The sequence below is a fragment of the Danaus plexippus genome, assembly GCF_018135715.1.
Source record: "Danaus plexippus chromosome 9 unlocalized genomic scaffold, MEX_DaPlex mxdp_24, whole genome shotgun sequence".
NCBI classification, from domain to species: domain Eukaryota; kingdom Metazoa; phylum Arthropoda; class Insecta; order Lepidoptera; family Nymphalidae; genus Danaus; species Danaus plexippus.
Genome location: NW_026869847.1, coordinates 2601430 through 2613568, shown reverse-complemented (window position 1 = coordinate 2613568; position 12139 = coordinate 2601430). Strand labels below are relative to the sequence as shown.

The following is a 12139-nucleotide window of genomic DNA, read 5'->3' as shown; positions in this document are numbered from 1 at the left end:
TGCTTATAACATTTCCAGTGATATCAATTTTCTGTATATCAGGCAAAATAATATCTTTATATTTAAGGTAATTTTTTTTCTGACTTTTAAAACAGTTTGTCATTTTTTTTAATGTTCTCTCCGACAAAAATATTATTTTACCATAATTTTTAATACAAACGAAATAAATTAATGTATCTTATTTCACAAATATCAATTATAAAACTTGGCTGCATCTACGCATAATCTATACATATAATAAGACAGTAAAAATCGAATATCTGTACATTAAATATTTTTCCAAAAAACTGATAGGATTCAATTAAAGAAGGGTCATAGAAACCAAAGAAAACAATTTTTGGAATTTTTATCTGTCTGTCTGTCTTGAAGTGTTGAACACTGTGCTCGATAGATGGCGTTGATAAAATACGTCATCAACCTACATCGCGGTGTTAAGATTCTCCGTTGTGTAATGACTGCCATGCGGTCCGAATGTTCAGTAACGTTTGTTAATTGTGGTTGTCTATCATTTGTTATCATTTCTTTTCTGTATGTGACTGCTTTAAGTTTGATATATAGATGGTTATGCGAAAAGCGACTAAGATGCGGGCAACAGCTAGTAGTGCAATAAATCACTAAATAACTGACATGAAGTACAAAAACGCACTCGATTAAGAGCTCTATCCCACTCCCACCCGCTTGAACAGTTGTCATCTGGAGCTCACACCTCCAGTGGAGTTTCGATGTGTCTGTTCAGATATTACAAAAATGAAAACTGTCCGACTACTGACATACATCTTTTTATTGGTCCCCAAGTAACATATCTAAAATTTAGCTTTTATGCTATAACCAAAGTATAATTGTAATATATTAAAGTTAAGGGGATTAATTTTAACTTAATATTAATGTCAGGAGGTAGCAACCCTCATAAGTGTCCGGCAATGGATAGCGAGATTTCTAAAGATATCCAGAAGATAAATATAAAAAAAAATAACTTGATACTCTAACAAATCTTAATTACTATTTTATACATCTTTACTAACTGTTGTTACCTGCCCCAGTAACCACAACCCAAACTCTATAGCCGTTCGTTGTTTTTATGTGTAGGAGACATGTGCAGAGAAACGAAACCTTTATAAAATAATAAAGGTCTGGCCGTCGTGGGCTCTTGGACTATAATTAACTTTCCTTATATACTTGATATAAGCCAGTCTAGTATATAAATGGTCCTGGTAAAAAAAGGAATTTAGTACACAAGCGATTCCATCGTTTAGGAGAATTTACAGTATAGCGAATCTAGTATAATAGATTTTAGTATATAGGGGAATATAGTTTGCTGTACGCTGTACGCTTTATGCTATGTGCCATGGCCATGTGGCCATATCTTCTAACATATTTTCACTTTAGTTCTATAACAATGTCTGTTCTTCAATCTATAAACTTTAGTTTCCGTTATACATATACATTTTAGTAAAGCAATATGTTTCACTAAAACCACAAATTAAGATAATCGGGCCAGACAAGTTGGCAAGCGTATTCAAACTTCAAACAAAATTTCATCATAATTTATTTGCTTAACAAAAATTTTGCAACGTTACAACACATTAATGATTTTGTCGTTTACATTAAATATCCTAAATCAATACTTTAGTGTATAATATGGATAAGAAAATTGTAACGGTACATAAAATGTGACGATAGAAATTAGGGATAAGCATATTGGTATATTACAACCAATTTTCTTAGTCACATTTTTTTTTACTTTGCATCTTCTATACCGCTTTTATGATGAAATGTTGACAATTCCTCTATTATGTACATACGGAACATAACATGATACCTAAGAGTTTTTGTATATTTAAGTGCTAAGTTTTTGTTGACTTCAAATAAAATGTGTCATCATCATCAGCCTATCGGAGCCCACTGCTGAGCAAAGGCCTCTTCTCACATGGAGAAGGTTAGAGCATTAATCACCACGCTTGTTCAAGACGGGTTGGCGGTTTCAATCTTATAATTTGTAATTATAAGACCAGGTTTCCTCACGATGTTTTCCTTCACCGTCCGTCAGTGGTGTCTAAATACTTTTAGAAAGTACATATGATTCGGAAAAGATCACATTGTTACTTGCCACTTTTCGAACCCGCGCCCTCACGTATGAGAGGCGGGCCTTTAACCTCCAGGCCACCACAACTTAATAAACTGTACTCGTATTTAAAACGAGATTTTTTTTTGAAATACATTTTTAAATTTCTTTAACTAAATTAGACCTGTGTAACTTACAAAACACATATAAACTGGAGCTTCAAAATTACTTTTCATATAAATTTTATTATAGTCCTTGAGTGTTAGAAGTTAAAAAAAAAAATACTTATTTTTTGACAGCGAGAAATTTTTTAATAACTGCTTTTTATCCATTACTTGTGCAAAAGAAAAAAAAATTCAAACCTAATCAACATTGGTTTGGATGTAAATTTTCGTTTGAAATGTAAGTACCGCTCTCACAAACCGTTACTCATTACAAAGTATAAACTGTTCATGTTGTATGCTTACTGGCCACTTAAATAAATTGTCATCTGTGTAATAACGAGCTCTTAGCGCAACAGTTTGTAATCGGAGTCAGGTGGAACGTCAACACAAAATAGTACAAAACAGCGAGATACAATCTCAAATGCAGATACGGTTTGCGCAAAATTTTACATTCGATTGTCCGTTTATTACGTCACTTCTATAATATTCAGCAGCGAATGATATACTGCATATATTTTTTTTATTTAAGATACATAGTTCAGTTGCGATTTGGAATATTAAAATGAAAAGTGCTATTATTAGTGGAATTTATCATGTAATACTTAGAAGAATAATATAACATCATCAATTTCTATAACTGACTGCAATATTGTCACCATTTTGTATTTAAGGCACAGCATATATGTGTACCTATAAGTTTTAAGTTAAATAAATTAATATTTATTTAAAATTTATTTTCAATTCAAAATATAGATTCAGTTTCTCAGACAATGAATTTAATAAAAATTTACAATAGAATCAACATAAATTAATCATGATTGTTTTGTTATAAAATATAACTGCGATTTAACCATAGTTATACACAGACTAAGTTAACTAAAACATTGTTACTTAATAGCTGCTGAAGGTTCAATATGTTATACTTGTAGTATAGCATAGAATTTTCAGTGTGTGATTTGACTTAGAAATATTCTAGTAAAACAAAATATGTACAAAATTGATTATAATTTTTCTTTGAAACCGAATTTTTATTATACACAAATAACTTTCAACGATATTTGAAAAGGGAATAGAAATAGACGATTATTTAGATTTAAATACTTTGGCATCAAAAATAAAAATTAATGAAATGTAACATAAAAGACTATTTGATTATAATAATCGATAAATTCTATGAATATATAAGTCAAAAACAGGCAGATAAATATATCCATAGTTATAACGTTGGGTGCATTAATAAAGATGTCTATTTTTAGACAAAAAACTACAACTACAACACGTCCAAAATAAATTTCCAGGCCAGTAATATTTTAAATCCTTTTCATGATGAAACAATTAATTCATTGATTGTAAATATCAGACATTTGAAATTGCGACCAAATTAGATATATTGTTTAATATTTTAAATTTAATGAATGATAGTCGAAATTGGTCATAGAAAATTAAACCAGCGCTGATGTTGAGTCAATCTGTAACAAATTTTGCTTTATTTGGAACCGCTGAACCATATAAGCGCTTTATTACTCACCAGATAACTGCTGTCCTCCGATAGATATAATCATTGCATTGTAATTTAAGAATCGATTTCTCCATACTTTGGTTGTTACGTAAAAAATTTTTCTAATCATAAATATGAGTGACAGAAAAAAAGTTTTGTTCCACTTCCACCGCCATATTTTATACCAATTTTTTTAAACTGTTGCAGTTACGTTATTTCGCTAGTAAGAATGTCAACACTGCTATGTTTTATATCTTTTATGTGCAACTATTTATTCAAATATGGTGTTCGTTATTTTTTGTTTACTTTTTAACGTTAATAGTCTGTTAGAATTTTATATGATGGTTGTGTAATGTGATACGCTAACTTCGATATCGTGTGGCATACAAATGAAAAAATATTTCAACCTAGAGTATTTGATGTGCACGACGATACGACTAAACGACTAGATAATCTCAGAGACTCAAAACAAGTGTTATAACATATAATATCAGAATAAGCATTTAAATTTTTTCTTTACTAAAAATTATATTTTTCATATCCTTATATTACAAGGCTCTAAATCTATGATTATTATTATAGATTTCTGGAAGCTAGAAATTTTATTATAACTTTTTTGTTTGTTACGTTATTTATAATAGATAAACTTGTTTTAAATAAAGTCTTTTTACATTGATTACCATGTAGACTACTCGCACGCATTAAGTACTTAATCAAGGAATCAGACGCCAAAAATGCCTTATATGATTTTGGAAAAAAGTTGAAACTCTTAAACCAAATAGCCGATATTAATGAACATAGCTGAGAACTTCAAAGAAAATGTCATTCAAATGAAAAAAGTAATTACAGCACACAATTTACACCAGGAGGGCTTAATGACTACACTTTGTATGAGTGATTTTGACTTTACTTTCTTGATAATAACCTTCATTAGCTATAAATGCACGCAAAACGTCTTATTATCGAGAAATCATGAGTTATTAAAAAAAAATTGGCGCAAAACGACTAAAGAGCAAGTGGTTAAGTAATTAACTAATCAACTAATTAAGTGATTAAGATCAATGACAATAATTTAAATATAATATAAAAAGGTTGAGACCACTTGTAAAAATCTTCTTCACCAACAAAATATTTCAAAAGTGCATATGATAAATAGCTAATTTGAATGCCTGCATATTCTATTGTTATTAAACTACTAATTATTGTCAATATTTTTGTATATTTATAACTTATGTTGCTATAAAGGTGTATTGTTACAAAAAAATTGTGAGTGCCGCGCTGGGACCAGGTGGTAGAGTCATTGTAATATTTTTATGAGCTGCTCATTACTAATAATTTTAGTTTTTTTTTCAAGTTAAAAGTAATTCAGGATTATTTTAGCATTCTAAAACATATTTTTTACCTGAGTTTTTATAAAGTTAAATCTTGGTAAGTCTGAGCTCGTCACTGTTACAGTAAAGACATTAAAATGGGTAAAGTGTGCGAAATTACCAGTGAAACTCGTTGTGCCATAGTTGTTATACACAACGAAGGCAAATCTGAACGTGCGATTGCCTCTCAACTTAAGTTGTCGAAGACTTATGTTCATAACACAATAGCCCGATACAAGGAGACTGGCAGTTATCGAGATAATTTGCGATCGGGAAGGCCGAGAGCTACCCCTTCTAGCGAGGATAAATTTATCGTCGTTACCAGCAAGCGGAATAGACGCCTAACAGCACCACAAATCCGCGCAGATGTGAACAAATCCCGATCTAAACCTGTGTCACTGACTACAGTAAAGAGACGATTGAAAGATGCTAACTTATTTGGTTGCGTTGCCGTTCGAAAACAACTACTTAGGCCACAAAACAAAAAGAAACGGATGCAGTGGGTCCTTACCCATCGAGACTGGACTGAAGAAGACTTTAAAAAAGTTCTTTGGACCGATGAATCCAAATTTGAAATATTTGGATCGAAAAGACGAATTTTCGTTCGACGTAGCGCCGAGGAAAAGATGATGCCAGACTGTGTGGTACCAACCGTCAAACATGGTGGTGGGTCCATTATGGTCTGGGGATGCTTCTCGGGCTATGGAACCGGAGATTTGGTACGAGTCGAAGGAATTATGAAAAAGGAGCATTTAAACGAATTCTACAACAAAACGCCGTTCCGTCTTGTGTAAGATTAATTGGAAATAGTGTTTTTTTTCCAACAAGATAATGATCCTAAACATAGTTCAAAATTATGCAGGGGTTATTTAGAAGATAAAGAAACAGAAGGGGTGTTAAAAAACATGGTGTGGCCCCCTCAGAACCCGGATATCAACCCGATCGAGCTTTTGTGGGAAGAGCTTGATAGAAATGTAAGCAGTTGTTGCCCCTCCTCGCAAGAAGACATGTGGAAGACTTTACAAGAAATCTGGAACAATATTTCACAAGAGACAATCGACAAATTAACGGCATTTTTAATGTAAATTATTATTTTTTTCTTCTTGAGGTATGTGTAGGAAGTATGTATAAGTATGTTCATTATTAATTAAACCTCTTGCTTCGTATTTTTTTTTGAGTTTTATATCATTTTTATTCTTTGATGACGGTGGTCTCAAACTTTTGGCCGGCAGTGTACTTATTTGTGTTTAATATAAAAACAATCTGGAATTTAAGTAACATTTAAATCAAAAAATTTCAATGACAAATTCATCGACACATGCACATTAAATTCGATATTCCGGTAGCTGGAATATCGAATTTATAATAATAATCTCATATTTTATAATAATAATAATATAATATTTTCTTCACGTCAGCTTTCATTATAAATAACTCTCGCAATATTTTAAATCTTCGCCTTTTCTTGATATTCGAAAACGATTTTTTCATATGCATGTTATTATGGTAGAAATCTTTGCCTGATTCCAATCGACGCCTCCATTTCTAATAACTTAAAGGATGTAAACTCTTATTGGGTACTATAAAAACATAAAAGTGATATACGTAGTATGGTTAAATATAGGACGAACCTTATATAATATGTATTATATAAATTAATTAAGTTAAAATAAACAAAAGTTTGATTGCAATTTGACTTCACTCGCATAAAGTTTTGTCAAACTTGGAATGTCTTTAAATTATACGTTTAATGTACACGAATCGTTTAGTGGTCAATTGATAAGACCTTGGAAATTATACAACAAATGTTAAGAGGGTAATAAAAATGTATTTAGAACATGCCATTTGCTTCCGGGCATGTGTTTGGTCACGAAGGGAGAAATTGTTACGAAACTTCAAAGGTGCCGACGTCCAGATAAAATATGATATATCACGAACCTTTGAAAATAATTACATTTTATAATAAAATCAAATCTACAAGTTTTTGTTTACGAATGGAATAAAATTGATTTATTAATGGTAAACGAATATAATAATAGTATACTAAAGACAAGAAAACGACCGAATTTTATAATCTGTGGTTTGTGCTAGAAGAACTTTTTATAATTCGGTACTAAAAAGATGATAAATCTATTTTATTTAAATCTTTTCAATAAACTCAATCTGTCATTTAATTCACCTCTACGCTTGATTGTTATATAGTCTAATCTCAAGTATAACGTTATTAAAATTTTATAATGTCTTGAACACGTTAACTAGCAAAACAGGAAAATCAGTAGTGTCATATATTCATAGCTAGGTTTTATTTAATTTATTATATTGTTAGACAAATTCTGATTTACCTAAAACCCAAGAGTAAGGTTTTTTATGTATCCTAAATGATATATGCAAGTCTAATTAATAATACTGCTTGGGAAAGTCTCTTTATAGTAGTCATAAACGTACTGTTCTCTGTAACTATAAAATAGATGTTATATAGTAAATTTCACTTTAAGACTCTTCTATAGTGTTGCCATATATTATTAAGTAATAAAATCGGCTATCACGATAAAAACGGTTGATTAATTTTTTTGGCATTGCATTCTAAATGGGTTATAGAAAAATTACAATCGTGATATTTGGATTTTATTTTATAGCTTTATTTTTAACAATGTTTTCTTCGAGATTATATTTTTATATGAAACCTACTTTTAACTAAAGTTTTTCTTCTAAAAAACAAAAAAAAAAATAACCTGTACCGATTTAAAATCTAAATTGTCTATGTACTTTATAGAATAATTTAAGAATCCCATTGCCCTAACTTCAGACAAATAATAGGAGTTTCTACTACTCAACATTTAATTATAATGGACAGAATAGTTAATAAATTTTTAATTAAAATTTTATTTGCATAATTATTTTAAAATCTTCATTATATAATATACTTAGTTTACATAAGTAGGTATTAAAAAACTCATCAACCAGTCAGTCTAAACTAACAACAGTCGTCAATAAAATATAGTTTTATGACATGATAAATAGTCATTTATGTACTCTGATAAAATGTTTAAAATCTTTATACATGCGTAAAAAACAGGAATGAAGAATGGAAATAAGTATTATTTATAAGAATTCAATATTATATTAATTTAATACATATAAAATAGGAGCAACACCAACACTTTTTCTGTACCGATTTATTTTGTTCAATTTCAAAAAAAAAAATTATTACGTTAACTGTTACACTTACCGCCGCCGTCAGAAAGCTGACGTCGAAATAAGAAATTCCTAATTCGATGGATATCGTTTTATACTTGTTACTCATAACTCCGATTTCTATGTATCCATGTAAATCTAATCTATGTGGAAATTATGATTTTAATATGAATGGATATGATTTGCAAATTCCAATGTACACTACAATAATTTACTCAAATAACATGAAATAAAATCTTTGCCACGTGAACGTTGTACTTAGTATGTGTTACGTAAAGCTGAACCAAATTAGCATGATGTCGGTTTCTTAAAAAATGTCTGTGCTATTAATAAGATGACAAAATCTATTAGTGATTTTAAATAACTGTTATCGAAAACATACTTATTTACTCTAATCTTCTTCGATGTAATAAAGAAGAAAGTAGACAATTGAAGTGTAGCCGTTTTATCAGTTGTAATTCTGTATATGTCTGTTCCACGAACTCAAAGAAATAACACAATCACGCGGGCGTGTCCGTACCTCTGGGTGTTGTCGATAAAGTTGAGAGACATGACGGACGATAAAATTTAATATAACATTATTATCCACCACGAAATAGTTGGAACGTATATAATGTATAATGCGCTTGTTAGGTACATTTACCTCTTATATATAAGCATTCCTAACCCGAAATAAACTTTGGTTTGACAAAGTAATTTCAGACTTTTATCATTTTAACAGCCAAAATTTATCTATTATAATCGAGAAAGGAATGTCTAAATATTAAAACAGCGTGGTTGATATAAAAAGTAGATTAAGTTATTGAAATTAGACCAGACCTGGTAACATTAATATTCTGTGAAGCGAGTAGGGTCTCAGCAATTGCAAAACTAAATTCACATAAAAAGCGTAACTGACGCTATTATGACCTCAAAATTAGATCTAAGTTCTTTTCTCATAGCTATCTGTTTCAAGTATGCTCCACTTCTATTAAATTTAACTATTTATTTAAGCTTCAATTCACATATATTTTATTGGTTTTACCTAAAAAAATTGGGTTTAATTGTTGATTGATGTAATTCTATAAAACTACAAGTAACCAATTAAAAGTTTTCCGCTATTTTAAATTCCCTGTGTCCGGATATAAGCCATGACTCATTGCCCATTTAAAAAATAGTTTTGTACAACCGCATTATTTATTTCTCACTAAGACGGAACTTTGAAAAACTGGTCATTTAATTCGTTTGATTGGTTTCAACAAACGAAGGACATTAAATAAGTTACATTATGCTTATTAATATTTTGTTTATTTATCTCACAATGTACGTTCGGAACCAAATATGTACCACCTTTTGTGACTTTCAATTTGTACATTCTTAGATACATTTAAATTTAGACTAATAAAAAATATATGTCATTGTGTCGATTTTTGAGTGTTGCTAGTTTGAAATTGACAGTAACATATTTAGATATTTCAAATTACATTACTTTGCTTGTATACTGATTCTATACAATTTTAAACTGAAATAACAAATTGGTTCTGTACTATTAGCTCAGGATATTAATGGAATCACTGTGTGATGAGCCATTGAGTTTTTGAATTCTTTGTTAGTAAATTTAATTTTGTCAAATATATAAAAAACAGGTCTTCTATAAAACTTGAAGGATAAGCAAATGTTTTTCTTTTTATTTATAGCAAAATAAAAAACACTCCTCTTTACTTTATACAAGACCCGTTACGTTATCGAGACTGTTGATCATCTGACCTTCGGACCCTACGAAGTAAAATAGAAACCTTATTTATCTCAAAGAAAATCTATGGTCGCTCGTAAAAGATATGAAACGTACTAAAAATATACAACTACAGAATAAAATAATTTACTCCTTATATAATGAAATTTTGAATAAGATATTTATTCGCAAGTGTATATACTAATTACGGTGCTTACAATAAATTTGAGCACTTGAGTAAAAAGTGTCCATAACGAATGCTTCGCAATTACTCGCTAGCCGTAAAGCTTACAATTTGTCACATAACTTCAGTTAGTATTGCTATACATTAAGTTCATTAAACCACTGCAGGAAGCTGTTACATTAGTGATCAATTTAAAACATGCGCAAGAAACGCAATTATTCATAAAATTAAGAAATTCACATGCCCACGACACAAGTATCAAGTACCGATGCAAGAAGTAATAGGCAAATAGTTTTTTGTTTAAAACTTGCATCTATTTTGTTCATCCAGTCGACATAAACCTTTAAGTTGTATTTATTTTTATCGGCCTATTATCATAGTATTTCAAGAATAGTGTGTACCAATAGTAACAGTACTAGGTGTTACTAGGACTTCCGCTAATAATCTATATATATTATAAGTCGACTATTTATATTTTTAATTGCATGATAATTTGTATGAAAATGATACGATATGATATGATATGATATGATATGATGAATAATTAATGATGTGTGCATGTTTAAAACATGTCACTGTCACAGGTAATTAGTTCTTGCTAAATAGTTGTATTATGTGATTTTTTGTATCTACTATAAACTATACAAATACACAAAAAAAAATTGTTTTCTCTGGGAATTAAAACTTTTTATATATGATAGTAAAATATTATAAAAAAAATATAAATTCGTTACCAGCTATATCTACTATAATAGTACGAGTAAATAATATTTAAAGCAGTTTTTCATATATTTTATAGATGACACAATTATATTTCGCCTACCGTCACAAATTGTGATATTTGTATAAATTAAGATTTTCTCTGTATGTTTCATGTAACCGTCCGCTCTAAATTGACATAAATTAGCTTAAATTACTTTCAGATGTTACCGCAGATGGGCATTAGAAAATTGCAAGGCGTTTACTAATTTTAATTTAAACTTTCTTAATACGTTCCTCGACTTCATTAAATTTAGAATTGATTTTCAAAACTCCAGCCGCATGGGAATAGAAGTTTCTATATGTTTGATTTTGATATGGGACCTGGAGAGTTAATTTCAGTATTGTAATAGGGTTTGTAGTGTAATGTTTATAGGAAGATAATATTTTTGCCTCTATTTGATATTAAACGTAGTATTTTTTGTAGGTACTACAAATGGAAGATTTGTTATTATAATATCGTTTTATTTTTGACCTAAATCGAAAATAATTGGTTTCTTGTTTTTTAATTTTTCATTTCTTAAAGTGAGTAACAAGTAACAGAACCTCCTTTGTTTAAACTCTTTAAATTGCATTATATAAGACGTAGTTTTATTGTTTTATTTGAATTGCTTATAATCTCTGTCCGCGTTCCTACTTAGAAAATGTTCCGAGTAAGAAGTTTTTATTTATTATGACATAATTTTATTATTTCATTTTATTGTTTGTTGTAAAATCAGGTAACGGGAAATGAAATGCAATCATATTGTTATTCAATTAGTGAAGTAACTTAGACTTACTTTCCGTTACAAAGTAACGAATTTTGAAGGTTTTTTTTTTTAACTTTATCGAATTTTTGGAAATAATTACCCGGTTTTAGGGATTTATCAAGGCTTAAACGAAATGTAGAAACATAAAAGTGATTTTATATTGAACCCATTTCAAACAACTTGTCATTTTTATTTAGTCAGAGAAAAATTTTATTTCCACTAAAAAAAAGTTTTATTATAAATGATTGGTTTTTCTTTCAATACAATGTTCATTATTTGAAAAGGTTTATATAGATATTTTTATTTTTTTTAAATATTGCATTTGTTTGTTAGATACTCATGTATAAATTCGTTCACGCCAATAGTGCCTCGATAGCCGTGATCGTCTAGTGGTTAGGACCCTACGTTGTGGCCGTAGTAACCCAGGTTCGAATCCTGGTCACGGCA

The 12139-nt window shown here is 29.7% G+C and overlaps 1 non-coding gene across 1 annotated transcript; it reads left to right on the top strand.

Moving 5' to 3' along the window:
• The first annotated feature begins 12067 nt into the window (after positions 1–12067).
• Positions 12068–12139, top strand: Trnah-gug (transfer RNA histidin (anticodon GUG)). Its single transcript has one exon. It is a non-coding gene; the product is annotated as a tRNA-His (tRNA).